Source organism: Brachyistius frenatus, unplaced genomic scaffold, assembly GCF_029030835.1.
Source record: "Brachyistius frenatus isolate BFR_SWC_R1_liver_20210118 unplaced genomic scaffold, ASM2903083v1 Contig_23, whole genome shotgun sequence".
NCBI classification, from domain to species: Eukaryota; Metazoa; Chordata; class Actinopteri; family Embiotocidae; genus Brachyistius; species Brachyistius frenatus.
In genome coordinates, this window is record NW_027210622.1 from 1,701,654 (window position 1) to 1,725,748 (window position 24,095).

General features: G+C 40.4%; 1 long non-coding RNA gene across 1 annotated transcript in view; it reads left to right on the forward strand.

Annotated features, from left to right (window-relative positions):
* LOC138620243 (uncharacterized) overlaps window positions 1-12,026 on the forward strand; it is a 30,161-nt gene extending 18,135 nt beyond the window's left edge. Inside the window, exons 2-3 of the long non-coding RNA XR_011310862.1 lie at window positions 10,054-10,216; window positions 10,359-12,026. This is a non-coding gene — a long non-coding RNA (uncharacterized lncRNA). The remainder of the gene's footprint in view (window positions 1-10,053; window positions 10,217-10,358) is intronic.
* Window positions 12,027-24,095: the final 12,069 nt, after the last annotated feature.

The window sequence follows — 24,095 nt, forward strand, 5'->3', positions numbered from 1 at the left end:
CAGGGGCTCGGCTCGCAGTCAGAGTGAGTTACAACCCATGCTCCTGACACACGCGCACAAATTCAGAAACTTGCATCCAGTATGTAGGCATGCAGGCCCACGCACAGGTGTAACAAATATTGTGGTATACAGTATGTGTACAACAATTAACCAATACGTCAAAAAAAAAAAATACTAAGTAAGTAAGTGAGCATCCAGGCACATGCAAATGTTTGCACACCCTCAAATACTTATCCTTATTGATTACCCACTGGCAGCAAGTGGAGCTCCATTGGACCAGTTACTTAAGTCCACAAACCTTTTCATTCTTATTTTTGGGTTGCAACGGCAGTGACCTCTTGAACACACACATACCCCCACACTCAAAGATATGCTCTATGCAAACAAAACAAACGTGCCCCACGCTTGCACACATGCAGTAAAGAGAGCGTGTCCTCCAGCAGGAGCTCTATCTGTCAGGGGTAGGTTGAGATCAAGGCCCGGCAGCTGCTGGATCAGCTGGATTGATCTGTCTGGGTACACATGAAGGGTGGAAGTGAGCATGTTTGTGATTAAGGGCTTAACGGAAGGTGTGTTGGAGTGAGTGAGTAAATAACATACAGGGAGGGGGATTCAGTGTGTGACTGTTATATGTTGCACAGAAGACAGCGATGTGTATCAGCGCCATAGATATGTCTGTACAGTATGTTCGAGCAAATTAATCTTCTTCATCAGGGCTCAGACAGGATTCTGTTATGTTCATATATTGAGATGGCATATATAATCTGAGTTTGCTGAAGGGGGTTGATTCAGTGCCAATGTTCCATATTTTACTATATAAAAAAAAAAAGGTGCCAATACATGTAGTCCAATGATTTGTGTATTCTTAAAGATGAAAAGTCTGAAGATAAATGTATTGCATGTGTGTCAAATCACTAATGTTTATATTATATAGTTACATGTTTACATGGTTTCCTATGAGTTTCAAGAAATTCCATGATGTCACGCCCTTACAAATGAATTTATTTAAAGAAATCCATTAGTGATGGCATCGAGGGATATTTTTCTGAACTCGCATGAAGTATGAGGAAAACACTTTTTGTGACTGCATGCATAAAGTCAATTTTTAGGACTACCAATCCTCTTTATTGAGGATTCTACTGTATTCACAGGGCATCACTGTATGAGGAAATCACAAAGAACATGACTCAAATGTCTGGTTGCTCTTTAGGGATCTTTTTACATTTACCGGCAGTTTTATTCCTGCAATGACAGCAAGAACTTTCACTGCCAACATTTTTTCAACCAATTAAAAAAAAGAATGCATGCGACTACTGTTGTATAGTTGTGTGGTTTAATTGTGTAAGTAAAAGCTTTTTAGGTTTGAGGAAGACTGCAGTCAAATAAAAGAAACTATATGATTGTGGTATTGTTAAGTTGGAGGAACTAAAACACCTGCAAGAAGGAACTGTTTATGCTACCATATATGCAAAAAAAAGGTAGATAGACCATTTTGTGGGTCTATGAGGAAGCTGCACAAAGTCTGAAAAACTACTTCAAGTGAGTCTGAAGACTACAAGTTTGAAAATGACAAGAATCTGGGGTTAGAGTTAGAGATAAGTGAGCTTACCAGACCTCTACAATATAGTGCACTCCCTATGAAGCTAGCAGCTACATCAGCCACTACTAGCATAACATACCTGAGTCTCTGGCCAAACTGACAGAGGGTTCAGTTGCATTGTGGGTAATGAAGGCAGCAGATTTTGACATAAAGGTGGCCCATGTTTAAAATAAAAAAGACTATGTCTGCTTCTGCTGCACTAACACGGAAACAACAAAAATCTGCTTTGTGTTATGGAAGTGCAATGTAAAAATCAGTGGACGTGTTGAAAAATATTTGTATGAGGAGGCTGTGAATGAATTATGTCACGTTTAGGGGCCTAATCTCAAACTGAACACTACAAATATTCACCCAAAAGGTCCATCAAGATGAAAACTTAAGACAACAAACCCAGACAGAGTGACACGTCACTCTTACTTCTGCCATTGTGAACTACCAGAAACCAAAACAGAAAAACACAATAAACACATCAGACAGGCAAAAAGTGTACAGACGAATCATTCACAGCCAATAAGATGCCCGGCGTTGTTGATGTTGTTTATACTGAACAAATCAAAGGGAATTTGCTTTCAGATTCAGTTGTAGCTACCTGAATGACCTCAGGCAGTGGCTTTAATTACAGAACTTAGTTGCCAGTCCCATGTTTCATTACAGCTGAACTGTATCTGAACATAACCACGTTTACCGCTCACACGAGCGCTGACAAATGGTGGTTTGCTGTCTGTACGAATGTGTCTCGCCGCAGTAATATATTGTGTGTAGTGTGCATGAGTAGCTATAGCGTTTGTGTCTACATTAATCTCAGGAATGTTGAGGTGGTCCAGAGTTGAATAGGATGAGGCGTGGGTGTAGAGGAAGAGTCCCCTGGAGCAGAGTTAAAATCTTAAAGTACTAAAAAGCATTGACCCAGACCCAAGACGCCCACTCACAGGGACACAACCCTGCACATGCTTTCATGCTTTTCACGCGCTCGGACATACACGAACACAAGAAATACATGGAAAAATATGACCTTAAACAACAGACATGCACAAAATGTACCCAGTACTCTTAGCTCAAACACACACACACACACACACACACACACACACACACACACACACACACACACACACACACACACACACACACACACACACACACACACACACACACACACACACACACACACACAGAGAAACACATCCTTGTTGTCTTGTATTGCTCGTCATGCAATGAGGAGCACATGACTTAAATCGAGTGTGTTGCGTGACCTCTTATCGGACAAAAGCGTCCCACAGAGAGGTGATGGGGGAGACTGTGCCTCCCCGCCTGTCTTGCCTGTCGGCAGTCATGAGGTCTCCATCCCGTTTGCCACGCTGTGTCTCGTGGTTCAAAGTCTATAAAATGTTTGAGCTAAAAAATCCCCCGCTTTTACAACATTTGCAGTGGTGGCGTGTTGCCAATAAATCAGCTGCTTTGCCTGCGGAGAGCAACGTTAACCATTGGGGATGGGCAGGTGGTGTGTGTGTGTGCAGAAGATTCATGTTTTTCAAGAATGAAGGCTTTTTTGTCATGTTCTATAAACATCTCACCTGAAGAGCGTGATGTCTCTCAGTGAGAGAATGGTGTGTTTGTATTTCACACACTGACCATGACACCTCGACAGTCATTCAGAGCTAAATGCAAATATTTCAATGACAACTTGTGTCCTGTTTTATGTCATTAACTGTTGTCTTTTCAGTGTCTTATCATTTAACTGTCACAATAGTGATAATATCTGTGTGTTAGAGCAATAAACTGTGCCTCATATCTTAACAGGGATTATTTCTTGACACAAGACGGTCTCATTCACCAAAGTTACTCCTCACCACGTCAGACTTCACTGCAACTGTTTTTGGAGCACAGTAGAATAATGTTAAAATGGCTGATAAAGAAAAGTATTTCACAACCAGAAAACGGTATCTGTTCAAGGTTAGAGACAGAGAGGGAGATGAGGATTATAACATTTACTACCGAACAGCTCCACTTTGATTTGACTGAAAGGCGAAACAGCCTTTAAAAGTGTGACCAAAATGGTCAAATCAAATTGAACAGAAATGGGTGGGTATATAGTATGTGCTTGTGTTTGTGTGTTTCCATGTAATCTTATCACAAGGTAGCGTCATTGAGAGGCAGTGCCCCAAGCCAGCATGGCCAGAGTCCACCAAGGGCACTTTAAATTAGAGTAATGTTCACTAACACAAGGTTACAGGGTTCATTCACAGCAGAGATATGAAAAGGCCCAATTGTCTGCTACAGTGCTGATGGCTGCATGAAAATGAAGTGAAAGAGCTCTGAATCGCAGGCCTATATGTGACCATGGCTAATCGTGGAGTGAATCAAGGAACCAAAGGATGAATTGAGGGATGTGACAGCAGACGCAAAGACGGATCTATTTAAGTAATGTCTGCCTTAAGGAAAAAATGACTTTATGAATGTAGAGTACGTGGTGTTAAAACAGAGAAGTAAAATAACGTTTGTCACATGTTTTATTCCTGGATTATGTATACTAATTATGGGCAATGTGTTGAATAAAGATCCTGTCAAAATAATATCAACGTTGTTCTTGTCTGTGTGGAGAAAACTGTTTCTGTTTGTTGGACCTTTCAATTTAACATGATGGAAAATGTCTCAGTTGCCTCCTATTAAGATACACACACGCACTAACAATGTGTAGGTCCATCTCTCAATATGTTTTTACTTGAGGCTCTCAGCCCTAATCTTTAAAAGGAGCTCACAAATACATGCAATTTCCTCAGTCAGCTGGACACTAGTTTTTCCACAAACAGGAGAAAATAGCATAGTTGCTAAGTAAGGGAAGGGAAGGTCGATTCATGTATATAGCATCTTATCCTGCACCAGGCAACCGAAAGAGCTTAAAAGAAATATAATTAAACAAGACAAAGAGTTACAACTAGAAAAAAAACAATGAGAGGTTTAAAGTCTACAAAGAACACCTAAAAACCATAAAACATTGAAAACCATAGAAACTTTGGAAAATACAATAAAAACAAAAACAAAAGACAATTATTTAAAAACAATTGTTAAAAGTTAAGTCCTCAGTTTCGACTGAAAAAACACTGAAAAATGCTGAAGCAAATGAGCTGAAGCAACTGTAAAGAGATGAGTCGATGAGTTTAGAATTAAAAATGAGGGACTACTTTCAACTGAGGAATATTACATGTTTGGTACTCTGGTAAGTATTTATAGCAGCAAGAGCTTGTATATAGGATCAACTAAAAATAAACTACAATGCTCAAACAGCAAACTATTGTCAACCTTCCAGATGCAAAAAGGACTCCTGGTGGGTCATGTGTCCGCTCACCTCTGTGAATTGTACTTGGTTGAGGTGCATGACAACAGGGCACACTGGGATAAAATGTTTGTGCCTTGTTCCTAATAAATACAGTAAGACAGCGAGCACGTTTGATTCATTTGCTGGAGTGTCTGTCACATGCAGCTTTAGGGTTTCCGTTTACACTGAATAGTCACAAAATATTGTCATTTCATTTTTATTCCAAACATCTGCTGTGGTTGAGAATGTTGAACAACGCGAGAATCGTTTACAGTACGACACGCAAGCATATTTGAGGTAGAAGCAGGAAGCTTATCCAGTTCTTGAAAAGAGAAAGCACGTTATCGGGCTTCAACCGCGATGTAAAATGGGTCTGTTAGGTCTTCATTCTTTATGCAAAGTCACAGCAAGAGAGACAGTCCCCTGAAAATGATCTAACTAACCTTGTGTAGCTCAGCTTTTCTGATGACATGACTGACACGCACACACACACGCACGCACTCACACACACACACACACACACACAGAGGAATAATGAGTCAAACATTCCATGCATATAAAATACACCGCTCTCTCTCTCAAATGTTTGATAAGCTGTGGTATGTTGCTGCTGTTTGCCAGTCAAACCCTTTCACTTAACAAAAAAAAAAAATAACGGTACTGTTTCTCTGAGAAAGAGAAATGACACAAATACTGCAACTTGACATGTTTTAAAATAGGCCGTCTTTAATTGTAGCACTTTTCAGTACCTTATCTGGTATGCGCTGATATCACTGTTAGTCATGTCTGAAGAATCTGTGGCACTGAGTGTTTGTGTGAGTTTTGTTCCCCATGCACAGTTTGGCAAACCACAAAATTCCTTCAAATCCCCCCCACTACCATATTATTAACTGCTCCGAACAAAGCATTTTGTAAACTGCTTGTCACATGAAGTTTGAAATGAATTCAGAGTTGATGGACACAAGGAGGGACATGCCAGGGAAGATTAACGTACTGATGTTTCAGCATTTGAATAAATGCTGCCTATTTATTATTCTTACGTCTTACTTACTTCTTATATTCTTTAAAGCAGCAATCCTCTTTTACTTATTATTAAATCTTTTTATGAAACTTCTCATCTCACCCAATGAATTCAAAGAAGAACACAAGGAAAGAAAATGATCTTTTATCCGCAAACTATCTGACTCATCCTATTTTTTATTTAACTGTGGGAGGCCCATGACATGCCCCACCCAAAGAACTGCCCTTTCATGAAGCCTATGAGCCCAACCCTGGAGCTGCATCCCCAGGCCTACCCGTAATTCCTATGTGCTTGACCCATTGAGCTGCATCAGGAGGCCCCGGTCGTACAGCCTGCAATCCACACCCTGGAGCTGCACTGAAGGAACTGTTCACACAGTCCAGCGGGAACAGTCCAGGATTTGCAAACATGCAGACACGCCTTATCTGCACTGAATTTTCTGCCAGATACCGAGCAGATACACAAACACGTGCAGATAAAACATTAATTGCATAAAGCCAAGATGAACTCACAACTACGAACTTTTAAGACAGCTCCTCCTATCAAAAACACCCGGTGCTAACAATAACTAAATGCAGCTACAGGGCTAAAATGTCTGCAGCAACTTGTGTGTTTATCATCGGTAAATACACACAGCTGTTAGTGTCCAGTGTAGCTAGTGAACAATGCTGGCAGCTACACACCTCCAGCACAAGGGACACATTAAGAGAAATAGTAGGAAGAACTGGCCCACACTCTACAGACCGATCCCTTGTGTGTGTGCATGTGAGTGTTTAATGTAAAATGTCCTCATCCTCAGAGTAAGATGAAAATCTTGTTGCAATTCACACAAAGTCTAGACGTACAGAATGGAAGAAGAACTAATATCAGAAGATAACAAGATCCATTTAAAGCCAATTAATTAAATATGCTTATTTATATAACTTTTCTTCTACATGAATCAACAGTTTGACAGCAGAAATTGTCACATTATTAAATTCTGCTTAAGGTTAATGTAGAGTATTGCACTCTCAGAATTAGGCCACTTTACAGCAACTGTAAAGCTTATCAAGCCACTTAGAATATGTGCCTTGGGTTTCCCCTTGCTAAGTTCATTTCAAAGTGACAAGCAGGATGGCTTACGCCTTCAACCATTACACAGTTTCTTACTTGGATTAGTCAGGTCCCACAGAGGGAGATGATGTTTCAGATGCAAATGGAGAGGGATGGCATGCTCGCTTGCTGACATGTTCCATTGCTCAACCTGTTGATCAGGCTCCTTCCTAAAAGGCCTGACTTGCATATTTCACTATCGGCTGTTTCTGTTCAAAATGGCACCACACACAGGTGGTTTGTCTGCCAACTGCCTGTGGCTGAATGGATACATTTATCAAACAAATTCTATAAGATGGGGACGCTGGAGGTATTTGACATGTACAAACTACATGAGCAAGTTGTTGTAAATCAGTTCGCAGACTGACATCGAGGTGAGAAGGGATTTGATCTGAAGCAACAAAAACATCATATTTTTGCCCTTAAAAAAACAAGATGTCGATAATGATTTGGGTGAAAGGCTGAACTTACAACAAGCAGTTGTCAGAGACTGAACTTCACCTCCTGTCTCAATTTTGCAAGAGAAAGATATCTTGAGTTTCAACAGCAATCCCTATGGCCTAAGGGGACACATGACCTCAACATGGCGCTTAGTCACTGGTATGGTTGGCTGTGAACGCAGACACACGGACATGTTTGCACACACACACACACACACACACACACTTACATAGGAGGACCTCCCTCTTAGCAAACCCTCTTTTTTCCAGTGGCCGTCGTGAGTAGCAGACGGTTTTGCCATCCCTCTCCCAAAATAGCCACCCGTTAGCACAGCCAGGTCAGATGGTTTTGAAACATCCATGGCAAACGGTGCTGGAGTGGAGGGGAGCAACGAGTGCGTGACCACCTCTTGGTGGGGTGGTCGTGGGTGGGCCTCAAGTGGAGGTTTCTTTCACACTTGGGTGACAATGAGTGCTCGGGAACAAAGGAGGGGTGTCTAGGAAAAACTGGTTATGTGAGTGCGTTCACAAGCAGCAGGTGGTAAGCGCTTGATTTACGATATTTTCATTTATGAATATGAATAAAGAGAATAAAGTCATGATTTAACATTCGGGTTAGCCTCTGTTTCTGTAGCTTCTGTGACCCGATGCAATGTCTCGTCAAACATTTCTGTTCTTCATCTCTGAGAAGAAAAAAAAAAAAGAGAACCTAACTCATCGGCAACAACTCCAGCGCTAGCTACTGGAAACGGAAACCTTTGTGATTTTAACTGAGTTATTACTTAGAGAGCTTGGGTAGCGCAGGTAGTTAATCATTGTCATTGTAACTTGGTTTTGTCCATCTGGACAAAATTTACAAAGGCTCTTCTGTTGTCTGAAAACAGCTGCGCCATTCAGTCTCCTCTGCTATCATCGACATGTCTGAGCTAATCGCAGCCCCTTGACTTGTCAGTTTTTTCCAGGCGGTGTAACCTGGGGCTCATGGACAATCGTGTCCCTTAAAAGGTCATATATAGTTATAACCTTTGTAAGTATTTCAGGTTTCGTCGGCACTGGCATTATACACGTTATGGTGAGCAGTGGTAATTGTGCATTTACGATTTCACCGTGGACTTAAGCAGAGTGCGCACATAAAATGTTGTATCAAACTCTAGAAATTGGCACCAGAGACCTTGAAAATCCTTCAGAAAATGTAGGGCAATGAAGCAATGAGTGAGGCGAAGGGTTATTCGTTGAATTCGCATTTCAAGAAGGGGCAAAAACGTCACCGTCCATGACCGGAAAAGGAGTTTCAGGTCAGGAGCAACCAGGTGTGTTTTCTTTAACATTTGCGGGATTGTGCACAGAGAATCCGTCCCTCAGAGTCAGACTGTCAACACCGAGTTCTACTGTGATGTTCTGAGGTTTCTGAGGGAAAACGTTTCCAAACCCCCCTGAACTGTGATGCAATGAAACTCTGGTGCTCCAGAATGACAACGTGCAAGTTTCTTGCTCTCAACAACACAGTCGTTGATCCCCGCCAACCCTACTCACAGAATCTGGCTCCCCGAGACTTCTTTCTGTTCACCAAAAATTTGACACAAATTTGATGTGCGTTCGGCTCAAGTTTCAGGCCCATGTTCTGCGTACCAGTGGTCATAGAAACGTGTGTAAGTCAGGAGTTGATTTTGATCAAGCAATATAACTTGGAATTCTTATATATTACTAAGGTTCCAGTTTCCCCTTGCTCCGTGCACGTCACTGTGTGGCAAACTGTTCAAACGTAACAGTAGCAGTCTCAGAGCTTTTTGATCCACTGTCGTACTGTAGAGAAAGGCTCTGTTCCAAGGCTTTATTTTTAGTTTTTAGTGAAGCTACAACTGTCAGTGGGATTTTGAATAAGTCTTTCTAACTTGTGGAACAGAACTCTGAATTTTGGGTCTTACTTCGGCTGAATATAGTTAAAGTATGTACACATGATGGACTGTGTGCAGGATTGGGGGATTTTTTTTTCCAGAGTAAGAGCTCTTGATTGGACACACCTGACAAAAAGTCTTTCTGGTGTACAAAAACTTTGCAACAAATGGATATTAGCAAAAAAAAATATGAGGGACAAATGTGGGGTAAATTGCTAACAGTATCCTGGGACACTATCTGTTAAACCGACAACACATGCAAACAAACACAAGCAAACAGTGGTTTCTAAGCGACTAAGAAATCAGTCTTTTTTTAATTAATTTGTTTTTTCACAGAGTAATCAGAACCATGACAAAAGTGATTGTGAACATCAACCTTATAAAATTTTGCTGACAAATTTTCAGGCAGTAGTGAGCAATCCCATGGACCATCTGCTTTGAGTGATGTCAGATCAAAGTTACTCTCAGCCATGCTAGCACACTCAATCTGTGGAGGAGTTGGCTAAGAGTTAAAATGATCCAGAGCCAGGCAAACCAGAAGATAGATCTGCTCTCTCATTCTCTCTCTCTCTCTCTCTCTCTCTGTGTGTGTGTGTGTGTGTGTGTGTGTGTGTGTGTGTGTGTGTGTGTGTGTGTGTGTGTGTGTGTGTGTGTGTGTGTGTGTGTGTGTGTGTGTGTCTTGTTCACAGGCAGGGATTTGGTGTATTGATTCATCAGAGAAGTAGGCCGAAGCTTGACATGGCAACTGAACATGCAGTCTCCTAATGACTTAACCACATCAACTCTCTCTCCTCTGTGCTGTTAACCCTCCCTTCATCTTTCCCTTCAGGCACCAACCGTGGCTAGAACATGGTGAGTCACGTTGGAACAAAAAGCCCCATTCAAGACACACACACACACACACAAACTCCTGATCAACTTGAGCCAGCCTTCCTTTTAATAAAAACTCCTTCTTTGCCTCAGTAACCTCCCCTCCTTCCCCCTCAATCCCCAGGCAGAACTGGATCGCCATTGCCGCAGTGGGACCAGATCAAGCCAATCCAATTGCCGAGCACAGATCAAGTCACCAAGATGGTGCGGCTGCCAGAAACCACCGGGAGACAAACCTCCCAAAATCTTCCCACCACATCACACGGCTTGCTGCCTGAGCGCACAAGTGAGAGAGGCAGGAAAAAGAAAGCAGGTTTAAAAGATAAAAACCATACGAGCAAACCAAATCTATTTTGAAGTACTATGACTTCCTTCCTCAAACAAGGCCTCAGTTGACTGTTCTTGTCCCACATGACACACCATCGTGATCACTCACTGGCCTTCACAAGCCTACGCTCTGGTCAAGGGTGAATTATTCATTATATTTTCACAACGTTGAGAAATATTCAGTAAAGTAACTGCAACTGACCACACTTAGCCAAAAAGGGCCAGTCAGTTGAGTTCTATTGAATTTGTTTTAATTCCGTTATATCTGTTATATCCTCTTCTTGTAAATAAACTAATATGTGGGTGTGTTTTTAATTTTTTTTATTTTATTGTATTATCCTAAACTAAACTGAGTTCAATCAACTGAAAATTATATAAACTCAGTAGGAAAAACTAAGGTTTTGCACATAATGTTAATGATCAGTGATGAAAAAAAGGGTCAAAGCCTTTATTTAAGTCAACATTTTTACGAAAATATAATTAATAATAGAAGTACTACCTGCTGAATATACTTTGAGTCAAATGGCGAAGTATTTATTTTCCAAAATGGCCTACTTCACATAGTTATATCATTATTATATAAAAGGATAAGTACACTATTTTTCAAGTCTTACTTAAAAGTCTTAAAATAGGTGAACAATGAAACTAGTTTTGCTTGCTGTAATCATTCATTCCTTTCATCCTGGTTATGGCAAAATCCCTTCCTATGTGTAATGGGGAAAAAAAATTCCAAAGACATCGATTTGTGTATTCCAAAGTGGTTATGAAGCTAATATTAGGACTCAGTCATCTAAGGTAGGGGTGGGCACTATGACCCAAAAGAACAAGATATTTCAGGTCATTTCAGTGATAATATTCTTGACGATATGACAAACTACTGAAAAAGTATTTTATTATTAATTTCAAGAATATACAATTTCAACAAAATGTGTTATAGTTTATATGTGAACATTAAGGTAACAGTTTGCTTTCAAATATTCAGTGAAAACAAAAAAAAGATCTCAGTTCTTTAGTTTATAAATAATTTCAGAGTGAAATTCATACTGTTACACTCTACAACAATATGATGCCATCACACCAACAAGATGCAACATTACTCTCATCACGGCAAAATATTTTTACTTTTGAAAATCATGTTAAAAATGATAGCGATATTACTGTGAAAAATAAAATATGCCACACCCCTGGTTTGAGGTAGACACACCAAGTATGTATCTTCTAAAATTGTGTTTCCAGTCTAAATTATAGACAAGTTTATACAAAAAATGTTATGTTGGAAGATGTCCACATAAAGTTTTGAATAAATAATTGCACATAATATAGACTGTGGATTTCGTCCTACATCACTTACACTGAACTCTTTTAATGGCCTGTGTGAACGGGAGGAGTGATTACAATAAAACAAATGCTTAAATGTTAATATGGGTACATCAAATTGGAAAAAGTGTTTTAATGTTGTAGCTGGTTGAGGTGAACAGCTAGAGTCAAATAAACAACATATTATATATAATATATATATATATATATATATATATATCCATCTGAAATGAAGAAAACGCCAAGGATCTCCTATGTACTCACTTGGTTATCATGACAACTTCTGTAGGCACTTTGCCATTATTGACACTAACAGTCCACATAGGAGGAATCTCCCTGCCCACAGAGTCTCAGTCACACACTAGTGTTTGTGCCATATTTAGACTGTAATAATAAGCTCATAAAGAGGCAGTTCACTGTCAGCTTAATGGTATTTTGATCTCATGATCATCAGTAGCTTTCTTGACCTTTTCAGTTCAAAGATCTCTGAACAAGCGGTCTTCTTTTTTGAGCAGAACGCCTGGCAGATGAGAGTTTGTTCATGATGTTTCATTAACTCTACTTTTGAGTAGAACAGAAAATGTATCTTTTTCTGCTTTATTTTAAACTAACAGTCTGTTCCAATAAGCGACAGCCCAGAACCAAATGAAATGAGGCATGGACTCAAGGTAAGTAAGGGGCCTCTCAAAGAAATAAGTTCTATTTTATCTAACAGTTGAGCTAATTTGCCTACAAAAGCTTCTTCCTGTGCATGATTGTTCTCTCAGGGCAAAGGGCTCAAGTTCATAGTCAAAAAGAAAGTAGATCATTCAGCACATTTGCTTTGATATTGTGAGTGCGAGGGTCAGAGGTTTTTTCTGGGGGAAACTGTGTACCTGTGAGATATTGGCCAATTACTCAAACATACAGACCTTTCATCACTGACATCCATTCTAGCAGGGTAACCATGTTCTCTGTCTATATGCTGCCTAGAAAACCTATGTACCCTTATAAATATATAAATATATATATATATATATATATATATATACACCAAAGGCTTCACATAAGAGCATTTCAGTTTGAAGTTTAAATATGCTGCAGATCACATTCTCATTACATGCACTACTGATACAGTTGTGATTCAGAGTTATTCCAGATATTTAACTCGGCTCAACGAACTGTAGCAGCACAGCCAAAATATGTTTACATTGGCGTGTAGTCCCAGTCTCAGTGTATGCACAGCCACACAATCATGATCTAAGTTATAAAGTTATGGAAATGAATAGCATGACTGTACATTTTGCCTCATGATGTTTCTTCCCTGGGGCGACTAACCTCAACTGTTTTCATGTATTTCTTTAAAATTCAATTTAGATCTTAGTCTGTAAAGTCTCTGCTTAATGCTGTCGTTGGACCACAAATGTATGTGGCAGTGGTTGTGTTTTCTTACTTAACATAGTCCAGATGTTACTTTAAAGTTTTTGTGTCAAGTAAGATAGTATTTAGGCACAGCGGTGCTTTGAGCTAAAACTGGAGCATGCAAATATGCTCATCATGAGAAGGCCAAGAAGCTTATGTTCAACAGGTGTTCACCATGTTCATCATTTTCCGTTTAATGTGTCAGCATGCAAACATTTGCTTATTAGAACTGAACAAAGTAGGGCTGAGGCTAATGGGAATGTCATTTGTTTCCGAAGAATTTGGTCATCTAATAACCAAACCAGTCGACACATCTTAATTCTGATTTAGTGACTGCTCTAAATGAAAAGTCAAGGGAGCAGCAAGGTTGTTGAAACTCAAGCAAAACCACAAATATGAACCTGATGGTGGTGCTGGAAGAAAAGCCAATTGCTATCCATTAAATTGTTCTTGAGATATTTCCATTTAGACCAAAGTGGTCGACTGACCAACAGGCAGATTGACTGATATACCAACGTTGACATCTCTAAAGCCACGTCACGACACGGCTAAAAAGACAACATAGCAAGTTGTAAAAGAGGCCCACAGTTATCACCACTGGAGCACACATCCTCCTGCAGCCTAAATGCAGGTGTGTTCTGCTCTAACAAAGCCAGCAATCAACACACCCCTCGGGAGACTGTGTGGCTGACGGTTCATATTTTCAACATGTTTTTTCCTTGTGAAATCAGACAGATTTTTCAGACCTTTGTGTTTGCTTTTCTGCAGCATGAATTGCATCATGTGGAGTAATGTAATCTCAATGATGAAATCTTCTCTGTTAGCATGTAAAATGACATCTACAGGCAACAGTGGATTTCATCCTTACATAACAGGAAGGCAATAGTAATAATAGTGATAATTTTCTCAGAATATTTGAGAGGCATGTTTTAATCTTCCCCTAACTCTCAACTGGGTCCTGACCCAGATTTTGAAAAAATGCCTGAAGGGGATTGAGTAGACCTACAGCACACTGTACGGTGAGAGTAACACTGGCAGGGTAGGGTGTGGTGAGAACAGCAGCCATGACGGAGGGCACTAATAAGAAATAGGAGAGCTTAGAAAATGAGGATGACTCAGTATCATCGCTTAGACTGTATCTCACCATAAACTGAGGGGGTGACAACCTGTCTCTCCACGCCCACTCTCCATCCCTTTCCACCCATCCCCAGACAGTCAGACAGGCAGAGGAGACCAGAGGGTGGTAGACTTTACCATACCCTAATACAGAATAAACCGACACCCGCACAGTATGAGTCACAAAGGAATTTCCCTGGCACATTTTTTTTTTTTTTTAACCAAGACAGTCTTTCTTACTTTCAACTTCCTGTTGGAGATGTGTGGCATCAAGTAATCTAGGTCATGTGCACCAGGGCCTACAAGTTTCAGCTTCGCTACAGACACACCTTAAAACATTAGCAATCGTCTAAATATGTACAAGTCTGTTCTCACTTGTGTTTGTATGATAATGGAGTGTTTTAGTCAAGCAATTATGACCGTTAAAATACTTTTATGTCTATAATAATGACTTTACGATTCTTTGTTATTACCCAATTAAATATTTCAATGCCACTTACATTTTTTCCCAGACTTGACATTTGCTAACCTGAAGGAGTCCAGATGGAACCAACATGTGGACCGACAAGACAACGTGTGTGTGTGTGTGTGTGTGTGTATGTCTGATAGATAGACAAGACAAATGAACTGATGAAAGTTGAGGGAAATAGTAAAACACCTGCAGCTGGAGTGTTTGATATTTTTCTGTGTTTTTATGACTTTTTATACTAATATATGAAGGTCTCAGAATAAAAGTGTGTTCTTGAGTAAATCAGAGAAGAAGACGGAGCCTGAAAAGTATCGCAACACACATGAACATATGGTACAGTTGTGTGTAAAGCATACACTCCGGAGTGCCAAGTAAATAGATAAAGAGGCAAGTATATTGTCTTTGTCACGTACACACATTGAATCAGCACCTAATCTGGAGGGTCTTGCTCTGTCCTTTACAGTGGGCACTTTCCTTTAACAGATTTATCCCCTGAGTTGCACAAGCCATACGATTGTGTGTGTGTGTGTGTGTGTGTGTGTGTGTGTGTGTGTGTGTGTGTGTGTGTGTGTGTGTGTGTGTGTGTGTGTGTGTGTGTGTGTGTGTGTGTGTGTGTGTGTGTGTGTGTGCCTTACGTGACAGAGTAACCAGCTGAGCTTCTGTGATAGTGTCTCTGTAGGTGTCTGTGTGTATCAAAGGGCCTGTGGGCTCAAGCTATTAGGATCAGTATAGCGGTGATAGATGTGATCTGATACTTTAGAGTGGAGAAGAGCAGATGCTCTTCCAGAAAAGAAACTGCACGGGGCCAACATACAAACCCTGAGGGACCCCTCTACAATGCTAGCTTTAGAGCAGCTATTGCAGTTGGCCAAAAATATTAGAGCCAACAGTTTAATCTAATACACCATAAAGCACTGCCAAGAAAATCGAATGTGTTATTATCAACACATTTAACTGTCTGTGTGCAGCGGGTTCTAATATTATGCTTTGGGAGTTTTGTCCGAATTTTGTTATTCATAAAGTTTAATATATCAGGCCCTTCTGAGAGGCCGGGGGAATGTGATAAGTTGATATTTCTGACAGAAACTATCAGGGGCATTTGGTTATGTTGCATTCAAAGGTGGGTAATAAATAAAAGAAGAAAATGAATAAAAAGGAGAGCAGATAAACAGTGACAAAGACTGCAAAATCACACAACACAATCAGTGTCTTCTTAAAGACAAATACTGTTTGGTGAATTTCTAGAAAAGCACCAGTTTAAAAAAAGTGCAAAAATTTATAATTTGAACAAGTAAGGAAGATGAGGGGGAAAAAAAAGAGTGTAGGTCTATGACAAATATTAACTGAGGTGAGTTAAGACCTCATGTTTGCTGCTAAAAGTGACTACAAAAGCACACTATTTAAGGAAATCAAGAAAAAAAAACATACACTGCCAGGTTTACTATATATATCTTCACACCATTTCAGAGCTCCTTCGCCAGGGAAAGACACATTTGGAAAGATGACTGGACAGAAATACCAAAGCTACCATTTTAATGCTGTGGAGCTGCAGATTAGCCATGGTGACACATAAAACCTGAGTGAAGAAGCCAAGTGGCCAGACAAGAAACAACATGAATGAGAAGTCATCTGGAAAACTGTTTGTATTTCAATATACAAAATAATTTTTATCCCCAGGATGATATTTCTATACAATGAGTGAAAAAGTTACCATCCCTGTACTGAAGTAAATTTAGATATATTTTTTTCATTAATAATTGATAATATTCAATTCAAAAGTAAATATTAAAACTTTCCAAAAGTAAAACCCAATTGACCTATCTGTCAAGATGTTTTTTCAGCTTAAATAAAATTATAACGAATAACGAAACTAAGAATACATTTCAAAAAGTCAAATTATTTGATTTCCATTGTTCATTTTGTTTCTTATATTATTTGTTATAAACAGATTTAATAAATGCCCCTAAATTCACTGTTAAATCCAGCTCCTCTCTAAAACCTTGGGGAAAATGATTTCTACAATTTCTATGATATTAAATACGCAAGATCTTTTTTAGGCACAACAACACAAAAGAGACGAGTCAGTGTTTGCATGTTTTTACATATTTTTGAATGTTGAACTGATGATTTAAAACAGTCACTCAAGTTAACCTGTTATAGCAGAAATACATGAAATTGTACTAGTTACATAAATAAGTATAAAGGTGTTTGTATAACAGGGAATCACATGTGCAATGCCTTGTGTGATATATTGGCCATGACTTGTATAAAGGGAATAATTGACTGTCAGTTATGATTAAGCCGGGAAAGAAAATTACAAATTGTACCTGTGATAAAAAAAAATAATATTAAACAGTGTGAAGCTTATTTTATTGTGAAAATTTTATATTTGAATTTACCAAAGAAAAGAAAATGATCAAAAGACCGAAACCAACCTGTATTAAGTTGTTCCAGACCGACTTCATTTTAATATTAATACTTAGGTAGATTTTCTATTTCAAAAGCAAAAACTAATATACATCATTTGACAGCAGAAAAATATCCTTTTAAAATTATGTACAGCAAACTGGTTTGTTTGATTTATCAGTTTCTACAATTTAAAAGGCTCCTAAACTGTTTATACTTCAGCAAGTTGACAATGAAATGTGTAAATGAAATGACAAACTTTATCTTATTTAGTTTCTGCATCCCTATCACTTTATTAAAAAACATTAGTCGTACAAAATATTTCTTTCTTTTAATTACCTTCTTGTATGTGTCGAATAATTTTTTTTAACTTATAATAACTGGGGATACCAACATAAACAAACAAAATATAAAATTAAGTGTGAAGAAAAATAAGAGCAATTTTTGTAGAAGGAAAGCAATGCTAGAGTGAAGTTTTTCAACAAACTATCCGTTTGACTACTACTATCCCCAGTCGTTCATAATTTAGATAAAATAACTTTCAATGATGGGGTTTTTTTTTTCAGAAAAGGAAAGAAAAATGGATAGTTTAAAACACAGACATTACTGTATCAGAAAGGCACTACATTTACATCCATTAGATTGAAAACTCACAGCGTAAATCAGCCTTGTTCTGAGTTAAACCATATCAACCTTTTTTTCCAAGAACTCGTACCAGTGAAAAATGCTGCAATTTCTGTAACTGCGCTTGGTAGCAACCGGCTGCCCTGAGCCGGTTCCAGCACAACAGCACAGCATATAAACATGTACAGATAAGTTAGGAAACACGAATCCATTTGGTATATATTCAACCGATCCTTCTCTTTTATTGTATTTATTGAACCCAGAACATCTGAAAAAGCTTAAGGCCTTAACCCAGCCAAATTCTTATAAAAGGAGTCTTCTGTCAATTTCACCCCGTTTTCATCAAACTTCGGTTTGGCAATGGGAGATGAGCCAAGCACATTTCTCTGAGTCATCTTAGAGGGAGGAGGAGGAGGAAGGGGGGAGGAGAAGAAGAAGGGATAGAGGAGGAGGAGAAGCAGGAGGTGGCAATCCGGAGTTTCCCTCTTGCTCTTGCAGGCGAAGGCCTACACCGAGCAGCAACAAGCTGAGAAAGCCACGCTCTATTGTTTCAGGCCTGCTGGCAAAGTAAGCCTTCCTGAAACTCAGCAAACAGCGATCACACACAAACAAACGGGAGACATGCCAAAACACTTCTCACCGAGAGACCTGCCAAAATGGTAGAAAGCTGTTGTGTGGGAAGTTTAGAAGGACTTTCGTAGAAATTGTTGTTTTCTTTGCCTGGCCGTGTGACAAAAATACTCTCAGTGCAACCTTAAAAAAAGGAGGAGAAAGAGTAGTATACAATATTTTCTAAGAACAAAATCTTCAAAGCTTTTCCAGTGTGAGATTTTAACTGTGGTTCCTCAGTGTAGCAGTGATAGGTATGTGACAACCTACAATCATCAATCATCTGGAATACATAAGTTTTATGTAAGCAAATGATACCTAAAGACCTTGTGATTATGACACTTGTCTTTCTAAAAACAGCTTAATAATGCTGCTGAAATGTATAATTTAAGTGCTGTAAATGCTGGCAGCGTATCAGCTGTTTATGTACAGCTACCAGGGGTTGGGTTACACGTGGAAAAAGGTGGGGCCCTGCAGCAGTAGGTGCTACTTGTATGAGGAAACAGACAATGCTATCACATGATTGATGATGGTTTCTAAGAAACAACTAAACATCACTCCCCTTCTAGGAATGATCACAGTGTATTTAGAATAGTTTTCTACATGAGAGGTTATATAGATTGTAGCAGCATATTATTAACTGGACATCTTGAAAGGCAGCTCAACCATCAGATAACTTGACATCGCCACACCAGCTGATAGGGTATGTGACTATTTATGAAGCTCAAAATGAGGTCTAACATCAGGTTAGGATGTAAGAGGGGGCTGTTTGTCATGTAAAAGGTAAAAGGTGGAAGAAATTACAATTAAATGACACGGCAGGAGAAAGGGAACAGCTCTGAAGTACAACCCTTCTTTTCTCATCTCTGTTCAAGCAGTCTGCAGGTTCTCATGTCCCGCTGGACCTTTCAGGCAGCTCCACTGTTTGTTTTCCACTCCAACGTGGGGACAGATTTGGAAAAGGGTGACAGCGGAGTCTATTTTCTCCACCTGGAAGCTTGGAACGGAGAGGGAGGGAAACTCAAGACTGGTTTTACTCGCTTCCTGGAAACGGTAAAGCAAGCAGGAGGCCCCACTGTCAGGGAAAAGGGTAGAGAGGCTGTGTGACAGAGAGAGACTGAAGCCTCGGACCAACAGATAAAGAATACTGTATGTGTGAATGCATGAGTGGGCGTGTTTATTTCCTTGCCTGCCTCTGTGTGTGCGCGCGTGTGTGTGCGTGCGTGCGTGCGTGCGTGTGCGTGTGTGTGCGTGCATTTGTGTGTATGCGAAAGAGAAAATGACAGAATGGTAAAGAGCACGTGCTTCAGCCAGGGGATTTGCTGATGCCCACGGAGATCTGTTTACAGTGAGTGCCCCTGATGACCCCCCAGAGGATACAGGACTCAGTGCCAACATGCACACATACACACACACCCACGCGGACATACACATCATCCCAGCCACAAATTTCAGGAGACATAGATACAGAGTGTCTAAGGGCACCTGTTAGAAACATCCGGCAGGCTCGATTCCAGGCAAAGCGTGTATACCTATCGTGACACTGCAAACACAGCCTGCGGGTAGGTGCTCGTGGATGTGCGATAGAGGAGAAAAAGAGAAAGAAATGTTGCTCAAATCGAGCAGACAACAGAGCCCTGCGGAGCGATTTGCCACTGAATTGTACTGGGAAGTTGTGTATGAAGAGATAAAACAAGCAAAACAGACTCGCACCGCAATGAAGACCAATGAGGAGAGTGAGTGTGGGAGTTTAAAGGCTGATTCTAAGGCCTGAAGGAAGAGAGTCTGGAGAAAAGGTGAGAAGGATTTGAGAGAAGAGACATACACGGGCAAAAGGTTGAAGCACAAGGGTAAAGAAATAAGGAATCAAATGTCAAACGAGGCAAGAGTCAGAGAAGGGGGCAGAAAAAAACCTCAAAGTGAAAACAAAAAAAGGACCTTGAACAAAGGCTGCTTTGTTTCTGGAAAAATGTTGGGAGATACATTTATTTGCTTTATTGCCAAAACATAGATGAAAAGTTTAATACCACCTGTGACTTTAAGCTACATATATAACTACAGCCAGGAGATGTTGGCATACTTAAAGTTAAAGATTGTCTGAAGATTAAAAAAAAAAAACCTACCAAACAGCACCAATAAAGCTCACTCTATCTAGTCTGATTGTCACAGTGAGGTTCCAGAGCAACTAGGGGAATTTCCCAAGCCGTGTATTACTAGACCCAAATTTACTACATGAATTATCCCTGTAAAATTATAATACACCCAACAGTCCCATACAGGGCAGCATGTCTTTGTGACACCTGTTGTCGCCTTGATGCATGACAAAATGAGATAGGACATGTGATGGAGGTCATGGGACAAACTTCGCTCAATGTAGCTCATGAAAAGTAGGAAACCTGTAAAGCTGCAGGTACAAGGTTCGAGTCCCCGAGAAGATAACATGGATGTGTTGTTAATGTGTCGTGTTTTTTGTTTTGCGTGTCGTTTTCCACGAACTCTAACCACATGCTTTTTTTCCCCCTAACCCTAGTCTTGTTTGTTTCCACGTTTTTTTTTTTTTTTTACCTAAAGCACAGAGTTTTTGACGTCTCAAGGGAAAGCCGTGATACTGACGCTGCCCTTCAGTGGACATTTGGGCATATTGCTGTTGTTGTTGTTGTTGCATCCGACTTGGTGTAGACCTCGAGTTAATTTTCAAACTATTGAAGCAGTCTTTAACCAATCGGCATTGACCACCATACATTGTATGTTGTGCGCCAAACACTCCGCCACTGTTGGAACTACTTTTTGAAAGATATGCTTGACTTCAGCATCATCGCACTTAGTCACTCCTACTGGTTGCTGATTGGTCCACTGTTCAGAGTGGCTGAGTGAACCTTAATGCGAACAGGATTACCAGACTGTTATATCAGCAAAGACAGAAAGCTGTGAGGAAGAGGCGAGCAGAGCCAAGCTACAATTTCACTGAACTCAAGTCAAGAAATAGTTTAGCACATGATCAGACCTTCAGACACAGCCAGACTATCTGTTCCTTGCTGTTTTCAGTCTTTCAGCTCTGTTTCTTCATATGTAGCCTACAGGTGTGAAAGTAATGTCGATCCTCTTACCCCCGACACAGAAGCCAATAAGCTTGTTTCCCAAACTCATCTTTTAAATCCTCAAATTCCTCCAAAAGTTCCTCCCCGCCCTACAAAAATCAGCCCTGCTGTGCTTTTAATATTTGCACATGTGGCCAGGTTTGAAGCCCGTCTGTTACATTTCAGCAGTAGAGCCCCCTGACACACATGGTTGTGAATGCCTGCTGACTCACTAACCTGCTCGTCTGTCACAGTGATCAAGTTTGATCAATGCTGCACGGCAACCGTAGCTATGCTAATGTACAATAATGGTGGTCTGTACAAAATCTGGAAGTGGCTGAGATGAAACCGGGTGGCCAGACAAAGAAAGAGTCACATTAATTTAACACAAACTCTAAATTACAGGGCGTAGCGTCGATGCTACATAATGAACACGGTCAAGGTCCAGTGTGTTTATGTGGTGTGTGGACACGCCACAGTACACTAAACTCCATGTGGGAATGTGTAGAAGTAGAGAGAATTTAGCTGTGCCCTATTAAGTGTGTGTTAAAGTATATGGCACTCCAGTGTGTAAATATGTATGTGCATGTGAATAGAGAAAAGAGAAGGACAGCGAGCGATGGAGAAAGAAATAGAGAGGGGAGGGGAAAAGTGGGACAGACGGCAGCGATACGAGATCTTAGCTCCCTCCTCTCCTCTCCTGCTCTTTCCTCGCCTCATTCTCCTCTGTCTTGTGCCACCAAGGGGAAGCGAAGGAGGTCACCCACGCCTACGAGCACTCAATCAACCTGCCGGCGACCTTGCTTGTCCTGGATACAGTGCCCGCTCCCCCTGTTTGTCTGTCTGCTACGCTGCCATCTCTCTGCAGCTGGTGCCAGGTTACACCGCCATAAGCACAGAGATGCCGGTTCGCGAGATGCAGGCTTTTCTGCTCACGCTGTGCCAACCTTCTGTGGCAGACAGCTCTGTTTTACATCAGGGTTTCGTTTTAAGAGAGATCTTTGACAGGGGTCGTGACAAAGCATACCCAGGTTAATTGGTATGTGGGAGATTTCTTCTTCCTCTTTGAACTGCCAGAAACGATTTATTGATTGTGAGGGAATTGTTTTTGATTAACTGGATTTTTGCCAAAGTGAAATTGTGTGAAAGATCGAAAGCCAGTCCGTAAGCAACTTCTGACTAAATAAACGTGTATGTTAAGCATCATTTGAGGACATTACACATCCATTTACATTATTTACATACACATAATTCACATCATTTACAAACCAACACGACAAGTCAACAGCAATTCTCTGTAACCAAGCAGGGATTTACATGACTGAAACAACATAACAATCAAAGTTAAGGCTTTATTAGCGATTAATCTGTCACTTATCTTCCTAATTAATCTATTCCAATCCGTTGGTCCATGAAATGTATGTATGAAAATAACTAACAATTTTTCCAAAAGCCAAGGATGACATGTTTAATATCCTTTTCTTGCTCACCCAGCATTAAAAGTAGACTGTAGAAACAAGCAAACAAGGAGTACTTTGATAATTTTTCTAAAATCAAAATAGCATTTATTGTCAATTGATTCTGCACAGTAGATAAAGGTTAAGGATGGCTCATTCTGAGAACCAGGAAAATATTACAAAGTCAGACTTGCATTGCAAAACAATTACATTACACTGTAATAAAGTAGAAAACAGCTGAACTCTGCCACCAGCTTCTGTAAGGGTGCAAATGAACACACAGAGCTGCAGATATTTCTATCAGCTGTGACAGTCAGGTCACATTCTTTTGTTATGTGCTGTCAGACGGGCCTTCCCCTTCGGAAAGTTAGTTATGACTGTGGATGCAGCTGCAAAGATGGCTCCGATGACCACGGCGACAAAAGGCATGGAAAGACAACACGTGTGCTGAAACACAACGAGGGAGGAAGAAGGGTGGCAAAAAGGTTGCGTTTTTCTGAATGGGTGGCAGAGGAGTTGAAGAACCTTGGAGTTGATCGTGTATTATCTGTTTAGCTTTCATAATGTGTGTGTGTGCGTGTGTGTGTGTGTGTGTGTGTGTGTGTGTGTGTGTGTGTGTGTGTGTGTGTGTGTGTGTGTGTGTGTGTGTGTGTGTGTGTGTGTGTGTGTGTGTGTGTGTGCGTGTGTGTGTGCGTGTGTGAGTGAGTGAGTGAGTGAGAGGGAGAGGAGAGGAGAGAGAGAAAGAAAGAGAGAGAGAGAGAGAGGGTGAGGCAGACAGACAGGAAAGTGAATGTAATTCATCTTTAAAAGGGCAGATTGCTGGGTGATGTATGGTGTGCAGAGTCTGCATGTGTGTGTTTGTGTATTGTAGAAATGGGTGTGTGGTTGGGGGGGGGTGTAAGCTCGCTAGCTACAACTCCTCTGAGCGCTCCACAGAGCAATGAGAATGAGGATTCTGGGTTCTGCCCTGCTGATCAAACACGGTGATACAAACTCCCCCTCGTGCTCGCTTTCTTTCCAGCTCTTTCCTGCAAGCACACACCCGCACACACCCGCAC